At 36.2% G+C, this 16987-nt stretch overlaps 1 protein-coding gene across 3 annotated transcripts in view; it reads right to left on the bottom strand.

The window, feature by feature from the left end:
• SNX24 (sorting nexin 24) overlaps window positions 1–16987 on the bottom strand; it is a 281065-nt gene that overhangs the window by 156900 nt on the left and 107178 nt on the right. The window contains exon 2 of one of the 3 annotated variants that reach the window (XM_044662054.1): window positions 8703–8806. The exons of the other annotated variants lie outside the window; for them this stretch is intronic. The gene's annotated coding sequence lies outside the window, so the exon portion shown is untranslated. The remainder of the gene's footprint in view (window positions 1–8702; window positions 8807–16987) is intronic. 3 annotated transcript variants of the gene reach the window in all.

Below are 16987 nucleotides of genomic sequence, written 5' to 3'. Positions count from 1 at the left end.
TTAACCTGATATTTTAAGTGTGTTCAAATGTATCTATACCCACCTGTTTGAACACTGACTTATCTAGCAAAGTTTATAAGCAAGTTTTATGAATAAACCAGTTACCATCTATAATAAATCCAAATATGACACTGTGAAAATATATACCTATGTTGTATTAGTGGCCCAGAAAGGAGAAGAGGTGAGGAAGAGAGAAGGGTCAGTGTGGTAACTCTCTCTTTCCACTCTTATGGAGCCACTAATACTTGGGGATACTTGAAGTGGGGTTCCCTCAGATGGTGGGTGACTAGGGAAGGCGTATCAGCCCTCACAGGCTGGAGGGAAGACTTCCACACAGGAAGAGGCATGGGGTGATCCTGTTTGGTGTCGGTCAGAACTAGGGTTCACATAAGCCTCCCCTTAATCTGGTCAATGGCACCATGGGGGGTCTAGTGCAAAGATGGATTCTGTCAGGCCAAACTGTGGTATCTCCTTCCCTTCTTGTCCTTCAATAAACTTGGAACACTATCTGATTTTCAAAGGTATTTAATAAGAGTATCAGGGTGATTGATAAGGGTGGTGGTCAGAGGAAGTTGGTTGTTCTATGTCTAATCCAAGGTCCTTCACTTGGGGAGCCAATTCAGTCTTCAACCCAAACTTCTCCTTCCCTTCCCCCTATTTCTATATTTAATCTATAAGCCATATCTATAGTTCAGTTGATTAGGGTCTCTCTGTAAGGCAAGGACTGGAAGAGGGGTTTGGGGAATGTGCTCCCAGATGGATTCCAGAAATCCCCCAAAGGACAGGATGATATGGTCTTGGACTTAAGAATATGTCTGCTGACAAAGAAGAGGGTAACAGGACTTCAGTTCCTGGTAGGAAAATTCTCAGGTTCACCTTTGGTTCGCTCAGAGCTCATTTGTCGCCTCCACTCTCCTTGAACTCCCCAAACCAAAGCCCTGGTCCTTAGGAATTCTTCCCAGAATCCTCTGCTGTCCCCAACTGCCATTCTTGTCTCATGCTCCTCTCTTGCAACATTCTATCCCCCCAAGATTCTTCCCTTTGCCCTCCATCCTTACAATGTCGACCTCTTAGCTCTAAATGCATTTCAGATATCTCAAACTGGAAGTCTAGTAGACACCTTAAATTCAGTATGTCCAAAATCAAACTCCTTATGCTTCCCCCCTAAACCCTACCCTTCCTCTCACCCTTCCCTTTACTGTAAAGAGCAATAGTACCATTCTCTCAGTCCCTTAGGCTCACAACTTAGAAGTCATCCTTGATTCTTCACAATCTTTCACCCCCCCCACATCCAAACTGTTGCCAAGGCTTATACCACTTGTTGCACTTGTGACATCTCTCCAATATGCCTCTTTTTCTCTTCTGACACTGCCACCACTCTAGTGAGGAACCTTACCATCTCACACTTGGACTACTTTAATAGCTTCTCATGGATTCGGCTGCTTGAAGTCTCTATTCCAAACCAACCTCCATTCAGCCACTATCATGACTTTCCTGAAGCACAGGTCTCATTATGTCACACACACATACCCCCACCTCACCCCACTTCCCACTCAATAAATTCCATTGACTTCCTATTATTCTTCTAGGATTAAATACAAAATGCTCAGTTTGGCATTCAAATTCCTTCAAAAAATAGGTCCCTTCTACCTTTCCAATTTTCTTATATTTTGCTCCCCACCATTAACTCTTTAATACAGCAACACTGGCCTCCTGGCTATTTCACAAACAAGACAATCCATTATTCTACTCTGGGCATTTTCTCTGCCAGTCCCTCCTTTGCTTTGCCTACCAACCTCTCTGGTTTCCTTACATCCTAACTAAAATCTCATCTTTTAGTAGAAAATTTCCTCAATCCATTTTAGTTCTATTGTTTTCCACCTTGTTAAAAGGTAGAGAAACCCCTAGGATGTTGAAATTAATAATTAGTTAGGTTGTTTCAGTGATCCAACTTATCAGGGTATCCCTCCCTTTTAGACAGAGAGCAAATGGCTACCCTCTGTCCCTGGAATAGCTTGTAGGCAAGAGAATACAGAAGCCTCTACCAGATAGGGAATATGACAGAGGTAATAAATTAACATTTGACTAAGGATTTATGTTACCTTGTCCTCCTTGATGTCCCTTCTGTTACAAACCCCTGTTAGAGAGAAAGCAATGGCTGCCCCCCCCCACTTGGCTTAACCTGGGCCTTAGAGAGCTTTCTCTCCGAATAACCCTTCACCCACTAATCCTCCTTTAATCCTCTTATTAAGTGTTCTGACTGCTTTGTTTTAAAGTTGAATGATGTTTTAATAAAATGAATAACGCAGTTCAGGTTGGGAGAGAGGGTAATGGGATCCCTAGCTAGAAGTGGCGATCAGTAGTCCAAGCCTCTCAGTCCTTTGCTAAACGCTAAGGCTTGTCTGACTCTATCTGTCTAATGATATAACTGACACTGCTCTCCTAAACTATCTAAAAAACAGATTTGAGGTCTTTAAGTCTGGCAGTAACAGGAGAGATCAGGTTTCAGGTTGTCCCAGTGCTCTCAGGGTTTTCCCCTTGAGATAACTGGCTGTTGATCACTTCACACAGGTTTCCCGCAGTTCAGAAAGCAGGATGGATCAAGATTTTCTCCAGAGATTTGGGGAAATCCAGTCTTCCAGAAGGTTTCTGAGAGCTGATGCTCAGACTCCTCTTCAGGACTGTCAGCAATTCCCAACTGTATTTGCCTCAGGATTCTAAATGACCTCTGGCCTCTGTCACTGTTCACCTGACTTCATGGCTTCCCTGTGTAAATTCCATTCTTCACTCTGTAATTTCCCATTTCTCCTATATTATTTTTTATATTTGTTTGTACATTGTTTCCCTCATTAGAATAAGCTCCTTAAGGACAGGAACTATTTTTTTTTTTTGCCTCTTTTTGTATCCCTACCTCTTAGCACAGTGCCTGTGGCATTTAATGTTTATTGACTGATTGACTGACAGAGTCTAATTAGAAAATACTTCAACATGAATAACTTATGCAAGGCATAAGAGTGGTAAAGACTGCCAATGGAGGTTAAATGACTTGCCTAGGATCACAAAACCAGCATTTCCAAAACTTGATTTAAGTAGCTATACCAAAGGGGGTGGGGGAAGGCTGTTCTGAGAGATTTCTATACTGATTTTTTTTTGCTCCAAACAAAGAGACTTTCCCAGCTGCATGATATATCATAATCTCATAATTTGTACTTGAGTTGTAGCAAAAGAATAATGAATTAAAGAAAATGTGTTAATTTGCCCATTAAACAGATTTTTGTTTTTTTCTCTTAATATTTCCCTGGTAATAAGTTATTTCCTTTGTTCAGAGGAAAAACAAGAATGTATTGCTAAGAGCTTATGCTAAAATACAACTTGACACCTTGAGATTTTCTAATGTATATGATTGGGGGCAGCTGGGGGGTTCAGTGGATTGAGGGCCAGGCCTAGAGCCAGAAGGTCCTAGGTTCAAATCTGGCCTCAGACACTTCCTAGCTGTGTGACCCTGGGCAAGTCATTTGACCCCCCATTGCCTATTAAAAAATATAATAATAATGAAGCATACGAACCATATTACACCTGATATTCCAGCAATCATACTGCGGTAAGAACACTGGATTCTGATGTCAAGTCAGTTGATTGCATTCTTTACTTTCATATATATTACTTGTGTGTGTTTGGACAAGTCCCTTAACTTGTCTGAGCTTCATTTGCTTATGATTGTTTAAACTATGACTGCCATCTTACATTCTTGGAATACATTCATTTTCAGTCCACTAAAATCCCACTAAAATTTTTTTTCAAATAATAAGTGCTTTATATATATATACATATATATATATGAATTTGAAAAATACTGGTGTAGGCTTTACATTTATCATATTCAGTTTTACCTTATTAGATTCAGCATGATGGTCTATCCCATCAAGAAGATTTTTCTTTTTACATCTAGAGTGTCACTCAGGATTTTCAATGTGAGGTTTTTCCTCTATAGACAATTTATGAATTTTATCAATCAGCACTTTGGCATCTATTTCCAAAAGCATGGAACATTTTATTTTTGTATTTTGTGCTTGATATTTAGAATTTTAAATCTTAACATGATTTTCTTAGAGACCTATCATCCTTAAATGATCTTTTGAACCATCCTGGCATTTATTATTGATGATCTGTGATCTCTAGGGAACCTATAACATGTACTGTCTTTCTCTCTTTTCATTTTGTGTTTTTTTTATTGCTCTCCTTTAGGAAGGAGTTTTTAATTTGGGGTCTATGAACTTATTTAAAAAAATTGGTAATTATACTTTTAAGTACAATTGTAATCCTCTGTAATTAATGTCTAAAAACATTATCCTGAGAAAGAGACTTCCAAAGGGGTCTATGATACACATGAAAAAGGTTAAGAACCCCTAATTTATGATATAAAAATTATTTATTATAGAAGGTAGCCTTTTAAAAATTCTGGCTCATTTTACCTTCTATCTTAATGAATATTGCTACTGATTTATTTTCTTGGGAGTTGCTTATACCAAGGTTTGGCTCTTGGTCTTTTTTGATTTGGGGGCCTTTTTCTCATTTCCAGGTGACTATGTGGGGTTTCCCTGTTTGGCATTATCCCCTTCCACATTTTATAGAGTGCCCATTTAATCCTCAATAGAATTGCCTAAGCATGTCCTATGTAAATTATACCAGGAAAAGACCAAGAGTGGAATTTCTAGGTCCCTTCTCCCACTGTCTCAAATTTTTGTCTAATGGCTATCATAGTTTTCTATCAGCTTTAGTATATGGAATGTTTTGACTAAGTTATTATTATTAGATGACCAAGATGAGACCATGAGAGGTAGTGTCTGAAAATCTACAGGTAAACTGGCTTATTGCTTCATTTATTTCTTCCTTTCTATGTCTCCAAAAAAATACGTTCTCTCTTTACCTTCTCTCCAACTTTTCAGCTTCCTTTTATATGTTGTCTTCTACCATTGGAATGTACTATCTTTCTTTTTCCATGTATTTGTATTTTTCCAGTGCTTAGAACAGTACCTACAGATAATAATTGCTCAATAATGCTTGTTCTTTTGACTGCTTCCCATATTCAACAGTCAATCTCCTACTTCAATGCCCCTTACAGATTATCTCTCATATCTGAAATTCTCTCCCTTGCCACCTCTATCTTTTGGAATCTATAGCTTCCTTCAAAGAACAGGTTAGATTACACCTTGTCTACATGTATCCCAATCCTTCCAGTGGTTAGTGGTTCCCTTTCCAAATTACTTTGCACTGTATACAATTGTTATATATTGATTTCTCTACATGTTGTTTCCCTGAAGTAGAATATAAGTTCATTGCTTGTCTTTATATCCCAGTGCCTCTTAAAATTTGCACGATTTATCAAATTTGAAAGCATGACACAAGATAGGGGAAGAGGTTACAACTGAACAAAAGAGAAAAATGTATAAGGTAAAATGATAAATGTTGAATACATAGTTTTAAAAAAGTTTTTAGAACATAGCCAATTGACTTAAAATTAGAAGGGAAATTAAATTTTAAAAATACTTGTGGGGGGCAGCTGGGTAGCTCAGTGGAGTGAGAGTCAGGCCTAGAGACAGGAGGTCCTAGGTTCAAACCCGGCCTCAGCCACTTCCCAGCTGTGTGACCTTGGGCAAGTCACTTGACCCCCATTGCCCACCCTTACCAATCTTCCATCTATAAGACAATACACCGAAGTACAAGGGTTTAAAAACAAAACAAAACAAAACAAAAATACTTGTGGCACATTTCTCTAATAAAGGTCTGATATATGGGATAGATATAGAAATATATAGAGACAGATATATACAGGATAGATATTATATAAATGAGTCAAATACATAAAAACAAGAATAGTAGTCTTCAAAGGAAGAATAATGTTGCACATAACAATTCTATAAATTTCTAATGCATTTATATGCATAATTGTTTATCTCTCTTACTAAACTGCAATCTCAATGAGATTAGATTGTTTCATAGCACCAAGTACAGTGCTCTGCACACAGACTTTTGTTTTACTTTTGGTCAAAGCCTTCTACCAATGCAGATGGGTGAGGAAAATAGCAATTATTCTGCAATTTATAGTCTCACAAACTTTCATGGAAATGAGTAGTTAAATTATTTGCCTAGAGTTTCAGGAACAGGGCTACATGTATTACTGGCAGTATCTGAACTCACATTTTTTTGATTCTGAAGTTGACTATATCCCATTGCTCCTAATTGGCATTTATGACTAATATTGTCTTATATTGTAAATACTGGTGTAAATATCTTACTTTTCCTATCAGGGTTTAAGTGGCATATGAAAAGGAACCACGTTGTATATGATATTGTATCTCATATAGTAATGAATATAATGATTTGTACATACTAAGCACAAAGTAAATAGTTACAAAATAAATGCAAAATGAAGTCTGGCATTTGTGGTTGAAAGGATAATACTAGATACTGATGTAAATATGCCTATCTGTATCCAATGGCTTGTGTTTGTGCCCTCTCAACAGAATTTTTTTTTTGTAAATACTTTTAATGGCAATTCAACTCTTTGCTGTTTATTAAGACTTCAGAGATACAAACCAGTAGCTTAGTAATTGCTTTCTTGAATCTGCCTTTAATAATTACATTTAGTAAAACTGTATTGAAAATTAGAAAGGCAGAGACTAATGGAAAACTAGATTTTTCACTGAATTAGAAAGCAAGACAATCCATATATTGACAACGTTTCAAGTTGAAACAGATCAGGAAAACTGTTTTGGACTGTTTGTGCAAAGAGGCAAACACAGGCCTGATGGGCAGTGGCATCTGCATTTTATGGGAGAAGAGAAACTATGAGAGATTTCATGTAAATAGGTATCTTGAGAGAGGACAGTACAAATTTGATTTAGATTTATGCCATTTGAATCTTCTTAAGCCTGAATTTTCTCCTTAGTACTAACAAAAAGCAGAAAAAAATTTAAATGTCTTAGTATAGAAATACCTTGATATTTTTTAAAAAAGGAAACTTATTAAGAGCTACATCATTATAACAAGAAGAAATCTGTTCAGAAAAATGGTGGGAAAAGAGATTTTCTGACTTATCTTTATAGTTTTTATAGTCTTTCAGGAAACTTTTATAAACACATTCAAATCAAAGTTGAATTTGTGTTCAAATGATAACTGAAGATATATTATTTAAAATAAAAATGTTATTGATATCTTTTATTTTACAAAACCTACTTTTCCTATCTGGGAACATTCGGCTCAAGAAAATCATTTTGGCAACTAGATGGAGGATGGATTAGAGAGGAGAAAGATTTGAAATACAAAAACAATGAGTGTCTAAGCAAGAGGTGATGGTGGTTGTGTAAGTAAACAGACAGAGTTAGGTATATAAAGATAAATATACACACAATATTTATTAAATGATTACTATGTGCCAGACACTATGCTAAGCACTGGTGATATTATTAATACAATCAAGCCAGGGATTCTTTGCAGAGAATCAGTTTATAATGGAAGCAGACAAAACATAAAGGGATGTTGGAAGATATCTGGGAGGAGAAACAGACTTTTGAAAGATGGTGAGAATTTAGCCAGGTAGTGGCATTGAGGTTTGGGTCTTGTCAAAATGAGGCAAAAAACTCACCTCTCACATCTGGAGGATCTTATGGATGGACTCCAAGTTTCTGGCAGAAGGAGAAATAGAGCATCGTGAAATTTAAAATGCCAGGATTTTACAATGGATTCGATTATGTAGGGAAAGAGTTGAAGTGAGTAGGATGATTGGAAGGATGGCTGATGTCTCTGACAATAACAAAAGTAATAAGGAGAGAAGGATCTGTAGATAAAGATAAAATGTTATCTTTTGGAAATGCTGAGTTTGAGATGTCTATAGGGCATCTAGTTCTATATGTATAAGTCCTAAATATGTAAGAGAAAAATATTTGCCAAGATATTATAGTTAAACCTATGGCAGATGATGAGATCAAGCAATGTAGAGGGAGAAGTATAGAGTATATACTTCTATACTATACTTCTAAACAATATAGAGGGAGAAGAGAAACTCATGAAAAAGCAATAAGGATCACCATGACAACCAGGCATAACATGGATAAAGATTCAGTAAAGGAGACTGAAAGAAGTGGTTGAAGACAACAAGAAACCATCAGCATCAAAGGAGATGTCAAAGGAAAAGGAAGGAGAGAATAGCAGTTAGCATTTGTTGTAAGGTTCACAAAGTGTTTTACATCTATTATTTCATTTGATCCTCACAACAACCCTGTGAAAAAGGTATTATTATTATTCCTATTTTACAAATGAGGAAACCAAGGCTGAGAAAGGTAAGCACCTTGTCCTGGGTCACACAGCTCAATGTCTGAAACAGGACCCGAACTCCTCCAAATCAAGCAAGCTATCAATTGTGCCACCCAACTATTATGAGGACCAGTTGAAGAAATTGGGGATGGTTAGTCAGGAGCTTCAAGGAAGACTTACAAAAGACATGAGAGTGGTCTTCAATTATTAGAAGAGTAGTCATATGGAAGAGATATTTGACTTATTCTGCTTGGCCCTAGAAGGCAGCTTTAGAAGGTAAATATAGACTTAAAAATTAATATTTAATGCCTCCAAAGTATGATATTTATAAGGATTTATTAATATTAAATTAGAGAGCTAGAGAAACGCAGGGAATCTTTTCCACTCACCCCACATGGAAGAGAGAGGCTAGGGCCACAAGGACTGGTCACCACTCAACTCACGTGAAAGAGAGTGTGGCAGAGCGAACTCAAATTATATACCAACTGCATAACTACAAACATAAACAGAAAGGAGAAGGAATTGTGGGTAATACAGAAAGGAAGTTTGGGTAATGTAGTTTCAGGGGTTCAAGATTTTCCAACTATACATTCCCCCTGTGATCCTTTGGGAGACCAGTCTCTCCAATGGATAATGGAAACATAATCAAATTAAAACTCACAATATTTTGGAGATAAAAGGGTAATAAAAAGGGAGAAAGAACAAAACCAATGTTAGGTGCATTGACAAAAAGCCAGTTGGGGGCAGTCCCCTTTTTTGGCATGAGTGTCCATTCAAAATAAATGCATTCAACCCCTCAAAGTTCAAATTCCCCATATCTCAAAGTTCACTCTAGATCTTCTGGTGCAGTGTGTGGTCTCTGTAGACATCTTCATGGCGCTTTCTGGATTCTGGGAGGTAGTCTTCTTTTCTAAATTAAGGTCAAATTCAAATCCAAATTCACAGCAATAACATAGTCCTCCCTGAGGAGAATAATAATACATTCCCCCCCTTAAGAGGATACAGGAATACATGGTCAAGACACAAGGTATATGAATCAATTATCAAAAATATCAAAGAATCCAAAGAATAATAAAAAGAAAAATAACCTCTGAGGGAAATATAGAATATTAAAAATATGAAGAAAGAAAAATTCTAGGAAAAAGGAAAAAATTCACAAATCACAACAGGTTCTTGTAGCAATATATGTCTCATAAGTTTTGCAACAACAATCACTCACTAACCCAATTTAGCAGTAAGTTGTCACATCATGAAAGAAATAGAAAAAAGAGACTAGATCTCGAAACAAATGGGAAATAGCATTTCCCGGTTCGATCCTTTTCTTCACTTTCAGGGATAATGGAGCCAGAACAATTGATGTTGTGTACTTGATATAGAGTATGGTACAAGGAAGTCCTATGTCTTAACATATGCTAAGCTCCACAACCTCGAGTCTCACACATGATCAAGTCTTTGCACTCTTTTGCACAGAATGTTATCAATCCCTGTAGGATTGGTTTGGTTTCTTTTTCTTTTTTGTGCTCGTTTGGCTCTTCGTAGGTCAATTTCTGTGCTCCTTTGTGGTCCATTTCTCCTTGGATTAGACATACTCATCAAGCAAAAGTCTCATAATAATTAAATAACTAGGGCAGGTTTCCATAGTCCAAAGCTTTTTGGGTATGCATTTATGTAGTAGACAAATAAACACCTTAGCTTATTCCATTGCAAAAATCAAAACAGTCAAAAAACTTTTTAATACTGGTGACATGTGCTTCAAATGTAAAAAAATGAGAGAAAAAAATCAAATACTGTATTGTACATGTAGGAAGAAAAAACAAAAATATTAAAAATGTATATTTTTCACAATCACAGAGGTAAAGTATAGAGTCTAATTTCCAAAAATAAGATTTATTTCCTTTTTAACTTGCCATGATCCACAGTGTGAGTGCAAATGGGGTACATAAAGTGATGTGAGTGCAAATGAGGTAAAGTAATACATTCAAGAAAATACAAAAGGAATGACAAACGGCACAAAATGTTATAAACAATATATCAGGTCACTAATACAGATATTCTGTGGTGAGGTAGTATATGTGTTGTTCAAGTACAAGGATTAACAAATAAAGTGCAACAAAATAGTGCAAGTCCAGCAATAGGGAAGTTTTATCACAATCAATAGTCAAATATAGTAAATATAGGCAATTATAATTAGTACAGAGAATTATTCATTATCAATAGAGGGTACTCTTTTTACATGACTACAATGAATCCATGAGTCCCTTTCCCCAATTTTAATGGCTGTTGGTTTGGTCAATAGGATCTGGAATGGTCCATCATAAGTAGGTTCAGTTTACCTAGTACGTTTGAAATTTTTTATGTACACACTATCACCTAGGTTCAAATCATGAAACAAGAAGTTTATAGGGCCTGCTTGAACAGCAGCTCCAGAGTTGTGGAGTTCTCACAATTTTGTTTGTAATTGATATAAGTGGCAAAAGCAGGGATAGTCTCTACAGCACACCAGGTGGTGGGGCCAGGTGGAAGGCTGGTTGCAATGGCTGAAGGCAGCACCTCAAGGAGACAGTGAAGGCTCTCAAGTCTGGTGTGCCTGCAAGGGCTTAAAAAAAAAACAAAAAAACGGCAGAAGTCGCAGTGGGGGTGGCCCCACCCCTCCTCTGGCTGTGTATACAAGGCAGCAGAAACAGTGGTGGCAGCTGCGATGGCAGTAGGAAGCTCCAGAAGAGCCCCACTGGAGGGTTCAGTGGGCAAGCTGGGAAACTTAGTTCTCAGGGGATCTATATATCAGGTTGTGGGTTCCCTTTGTAAAAGTCGACAAAATGTAGATTTTAAAATTAATATTCAATGCCTCCAACGTATGATATTTATAAGGATTTATTAATATTAAATTAGAGAGCTAGAGAAACGCAGTGAACCTTTTCCACTCACCCCATGTGGAAGAGAGAGGCTAGGGCCACAAGGATTGGTCACCACTCAATTCATATGAAAGAGAGAGCAGAGCAGAGCAAAATCAAATTATACACCAACTGCATAACCACAAACATAAACAGAAAGGAAAAGGAATTGTGGGTAATACAGAAAGGAAATTTTGGTAATGTAGATTCAGGAGTTCAAGATTTTCCAACTATTCATAAGTAAGGGGGCAATTAGGTAGTTCAGTGGATTGAGATTCATGTCCAGAGATGGAAGATCCTGGGTACAAATCTAGACTCAGACACTTCCTAGCTGCATGACCCTAAGCAAATCACTTAATTCCCATTGCCTAGCCCTTATCACTCTTCTGCCTTGGAACCAGAAAGACAGGTTAGGGTTTCATTTTTTAAAAAGGGGGGACAGCTAGGTGGCTCAGTGGATTGAGAGCCAGGCCCAGAGAAGGGAGATCTTGGGTTCAAATCTGGCCTCAGACACTTTCTAGCTGTTTGACCCTGGACAAGTTACTTAATCTGCATTGCCTAGCCCTTACCACTCTTCTGCCTAAGAGGGAAGGTAAGGGTTTAAAACAAAGGAACAAATAAACAAAGGAATGAATGAACAAAACAATTAATTAATTGGTCCATCTGCCAGCAAATAAATAAATAAATGAGTGAATGAATGAGTGAGTGAACAAATAAACAAATGAATAAATGCATAAATAAATAAGCAAATGAGTGAGTATTAATAAGCAAAGGAATGAATGAATGAACAAAGATAAATGAGCAACCAAATAAATTAATAAATGAATGGGGAGAAATTGCAAAGGAATAAACTTTGGTTTCATGTCAGAAAACTAACTTCAGGGTAATATATAAGGCTACTTAACATGGAAATGGCTATCTCAGGAGGTGTGGCTTTGAAGAACATCACTTCATTGGAATTCTAGAAGCAAAAGCCATGTGATAGGAATAATATCTAAGAGGATTCTCCCTCTCTCTCCCTACCCAACTCCAAATCCTAATGATTAGGCTAGTTATTTTACTTTCCTAAAAGGCTATCCCCTAAAACTTGACTGGGGGGTGTTAATGTTTCTTAGCTATGTTTCCTGATGGTCTCAGACCAAGTTGATATGGTTTTATCATACCAAAGAGAATAAAAAGGCTTGTCAATGTGTAATCAGTAATTAGGCAAATATCCAAGGTATTCTTCCCAGCTGACAACACATTTCTATAGAGCAGCAGAGGGCTATGTGTACCAGAGCTAAGTCTGTATCTTTATGGTACATCTTTTTTATGCTCTGGCTAAGTAAATCTCTTTTTGTTAACTTACTGAATAAGCTTAGAGTATTTCATTTCAGTCTAATAATGAGCCAAAACACTTTAAGCATGGATTGAACTAAATAATCATTTAAGTCCTTTCTAATTCTGAAATCCCTTGACTGACTCAGGTGAGGAATAGTTTTATAAACTTACATTGGCTCCCTACGGAACCTAAATGACAGTTTTTTCATATGTTTAAAACACATTTGAGCCTAGGTTCAAATCTGACCTCTGAGACGCTCCCACAAGTTTTTAAAATTTATCTGGTCTTTGGTTTCTTTGTCCATAATATGAAGGGATTTGGACTTGATGACTTCTAACATTCTTTGCAATTCTAAATCTATGAGCTACGGTTTCCAGTCAATAACATATTCTATTCTGTATATATTATTTTCTCCCTGAAAAATACTTTGAATTTTATGTTATCAAGCTCGTCTATTTTGTCATTTATAATTTCCTCAATCCTTTATCTTGTTATAAATTCCTCCATAATTTTGAAAGAGAAGCCTATTGTTCTTAAATTATACTATAATAAAACTTTTCATATGCAGATGATTTATTCTTTTAGAATATAATGTGGTTTATGATGTAAGATAACTCAAACTATTTAAACTATTTCCTGTCAAACTACTGTCCAGATTTCTCAATAGTTCTTGTCAAAGAAAAAGTTGTTCTCATGGAAGTTTATTTTCCTGGGTTAATCTAATAATATAGTGTCTTGATTTTGTTGGTAGGTCTTGTTGTTGTTGTTTTTAATTTGTCAGTCTGTTTTTATCACTCTCATGCACAATAAACAAAATAAAGGACAAGGAAGGGCTGAGGCCATATAGTCTTTATCCTTCCTTCCCTCCCACCAAAAAAAAAAAAAAGCCTGGCTTAATATTACATGAACTTATCATGTATAGTATATCCAATCAAAATTGAGTATTTAAAAAATCTGCTCAGATCCTTAATTTCCTTCTTTTATGTTTTCCTGTTAGATCTGTCAAGCTCCGCAAAATGTATATTAAAGTCATTTAAAATTACTATTCTATCAACTTTTTTGCATTTTCTGAGTTTTCTTTTAAATACTTAGATGCTATCCATTTTCATATTTAATGATATTTCATTGCCTATGGTCCCTATTTGTTTCTTGATGATATGTCTGAAAGTATGACCACAATTTTTATTTTTGAAATCATCTGAAATGTAATAAATTTTATTCCAATTCATGGTTTTCCGAGTGTTTTTATGTTTTAAAAGTGTTTCTTGGAGAGTTGTATGCAAGGACTTAAGATGAAGGATTAGGGGATGCCTTGCTTGTCCAAACCATCTATAGACAGACAGACAGATACACACACACACACACACACACACACACACACACACACACACACACACACACACACATCACTTCACAATAAAAGGAAAGCAGAGAGTGGGGGGGGGAGGAAGGGTAGCCTACCAAATGTGAGGGAACTGGCAGAGGTTGGACCTGTCCAACTCACTTCCACACAACCTGTAGCAATATTAGGATATTATTCCAAATGGTCCTCATTAGCCCTATGGCTTAATTAATCCTAATAGCAATGAAGCAGCAGAGCCAAGATGTATTTTCCCATTGCTTGGAGCAATGAAGGGACAAAGCAGGGGACCAACCCAGATCATGAGACAACAAAGGAACTGACAGCACAGGGAATAGAATCCAGATAGACAAAACAACTCTAAACCAGCAGTGCCCACCACTCAAAGGGCACACTGTGGGACCCAAGAAAACATGGGCCTACCCAAAGCACCAGATAAAGACTATACTGCAAGCATGATAGCTTTGCCACATTTGACATTAAAGAACCAGAAGCATTGAATATGATATTGCAAAAAGCAAAGGATCTGGGATTATAACCAACCTACCCAGAAAAACTGAGTATAATCCTCCAGGGGGAAAAACTGATGTTTAATTACATAGTGACTATCTGACATTCCTAATCAAAACAAAACAAACAACAACAACAACAACAACAAAAAAAAAAAACAGAGCTGAAAAGAAAATTTGATGAGCAAATTTCATACTCAAGAGAAGTATAAAAAAGAAAATGGAAAAGTGAAAACAAAGATTTCAGTAAGGTTAAATTGGCTACATTCCTACAAAGGAAGGAGATCATTCAGATACTAAAAATAACTCTAATACTTGACAATTTTAAAGTACTTAAAGTACTAAGATACTAAAGAACTTCATTACTATTAGGGCAGTGGAAAGAAGTATACATAGAAAGAAGGAAGAGAGTAAGTTGAGTAGGATGGGATGAAATCCCTTCCCCACCCAAATCAAAGGATGAGTAGGAGGAACAAACTGAGAAAAGAGAAAAGAGGAGGTAGGAGGAAGGAAAATATTTCACGTAGGGCAGGGGAAGTGGCAGGCAATATTTCAACTTTACTTGTATCAGAAAGCAAAAATAACATCCACATTAAGTCAGTTATAAAACCTTTCCTACCCTATAGGGAAGAAGAAGGTTAAGGGGAAAAAGAGAAGGGAGGAGGGACAGACAAAAAAAAGACAATGAATTGGGGGAGCTGGTGGTCAGAATCAAAATTCTTCTGAACAGGCAAAGTTCAAAAGGAGAGAAAGAGAGAGAGACAGAGAGACAGTGAAGGATAAATATGGGAAAATAAGATGGAGCAAACACAAAATTACTAATAACTGTGAATGTGAATGTGAAAAGAAAAGGATAGCACAGTGGATTAAAACCCAGAATCTCACAATATGCCCTCTAAAAGAAACACTTAAAGTAGGAAGAGACACAAAGAGAAAATGTGTGCTAAAGTTAAGTCTATTATGCCTGAGCCAATGTAAAAAAAGAAGGGGGTAGCAATCATGATCTCAGACAAAGGAAAAGGAAAATTGATCTAATCAAAAGAGATAAGGAAGGAAATTACATCTAGATAAAAAGTATCATAGACAATGAAGCAATACCAATACTAAACATATATCTACCAAATGGCAGAGCATCCATATTCCTAAAGGGAAAGTTACATGAGTTATAAGAGAAAATAAGACAGTAAAATGATACTACTGAGGGATCTCAACTTTCTCTTTTCAGATGTAGACTGAGCCAATCAAAAAATAAACAAGAAAGAAGTTAAAGAGATAAATAGAACTTTAGAAAAGTTTGATACAACAGACCTCTTGAGAAAACTGACTAGGAACAGAAAGGAATACATATTCTCTCAGCAATACATGGTACCTTCACAAAAATTAGCCCTATAATAGGGCATAAAAACCTCACAACCAAATATAGAAAAGCCCCAAAATTAAATGCAACCTTTTCAGACCATAACAAAATAAAAATTCCAGAAAGGATGCAGAAACTAAATTATCTTAATCTAAAGATGACTACCTCAAAGAACAAATCACAGAAGTAATCAAAAATTTCATTAAAGAAAAAGACAATGAGGAAACAGCCTATCAAAAATTATGAGATGCAGTCAAAGCTGTACTTCGGGGTAATTTTATATCTCTAAATGCTTACATCAAAAAAACATAAAGAACAGATCATAACCTGGGCATGCAATGTTAAAAACTAAAAAAAGAACAAATTAAAAATTTTGAATTAAACATTAAATTAGAAATTCTAAGAATCAAAGGAGAGATTAATAATATTGAAAGTAAGAAAACCATTGAGCTGATAAGAAGCTTATTTAAACAAATAAACCATTAGTTAATTTGATTACAAAAAGAAGAAAAACAAATTGCCAGTATAAAAAATGAAAAAGGTGAAATCACAACCAATTAATTAAAAATTAAAAGGGGGCAGCTGGGTAGCTCAGTGGATTGAGAGTCAGGCCTAGAGACAGGAGGTCCTAGGTTCAAATCCAGCCTCAGACACTTCCCAGCTGTGTGACCCTGGGCAAGTCACTTGACCCCCATTGCCCACCCTTACCATTCTTCCACCTATGAGACAATACACAGAAGTTAAGGGTTTAAAAATGTAAAAAAAAAAAAAAAATTAAAGCAATTACTAGGAGTTACTTTGCCCAACTAAAATGCCAATAAATCTATCTATCTAAGTGAAATAGATGAACATTTAGAAAAATAAATATGGCCCAGATTAACAGATGAAGAAATAGAATATATAAACAACCCCATCTCAGAAAAAAGAAAACAAATCATCTTCTCTAAGAAAATATACCCAGGGCCAGATGGATTCACAGGTGAATTCTATCAAATAGTCAAAGAACAAAGAACTCCAATGCAACATAAACTATTTGGAAAAATAGTTGAAGAAGAAATTCTTGCAAAGTTCCTTTATGACCTAAATATGGTGCTGATATCTAAATAAGGAAGAGCAAAAATAGAAAAAGAAAACTATGGACCCATCTCCCTAATGATTTTTTATGAAAAAATTATTTTTTAAACCTTATCTTCCATTTTAGAATCAATAGTTTATATTGGTTCCAGGGAAGAAGAA

This window comes from Gracilinanus agilis, chromosome 1 (assembly GCF_016433145.1).
Source record: "Gracilinanus agilis isolate LMUSP501 chromosome 1, AgileGrace, whole genome shotgun sequence".
NCBI lineage: Eukaryota > Metazoa > Chordata > Mammalia > Didelphimorphia > Didelphidae > Gracilinanus > Gracilinanus agilis.
This window is presented reverse-complemented; position numbering and strand designations above follow the sequence as displayed.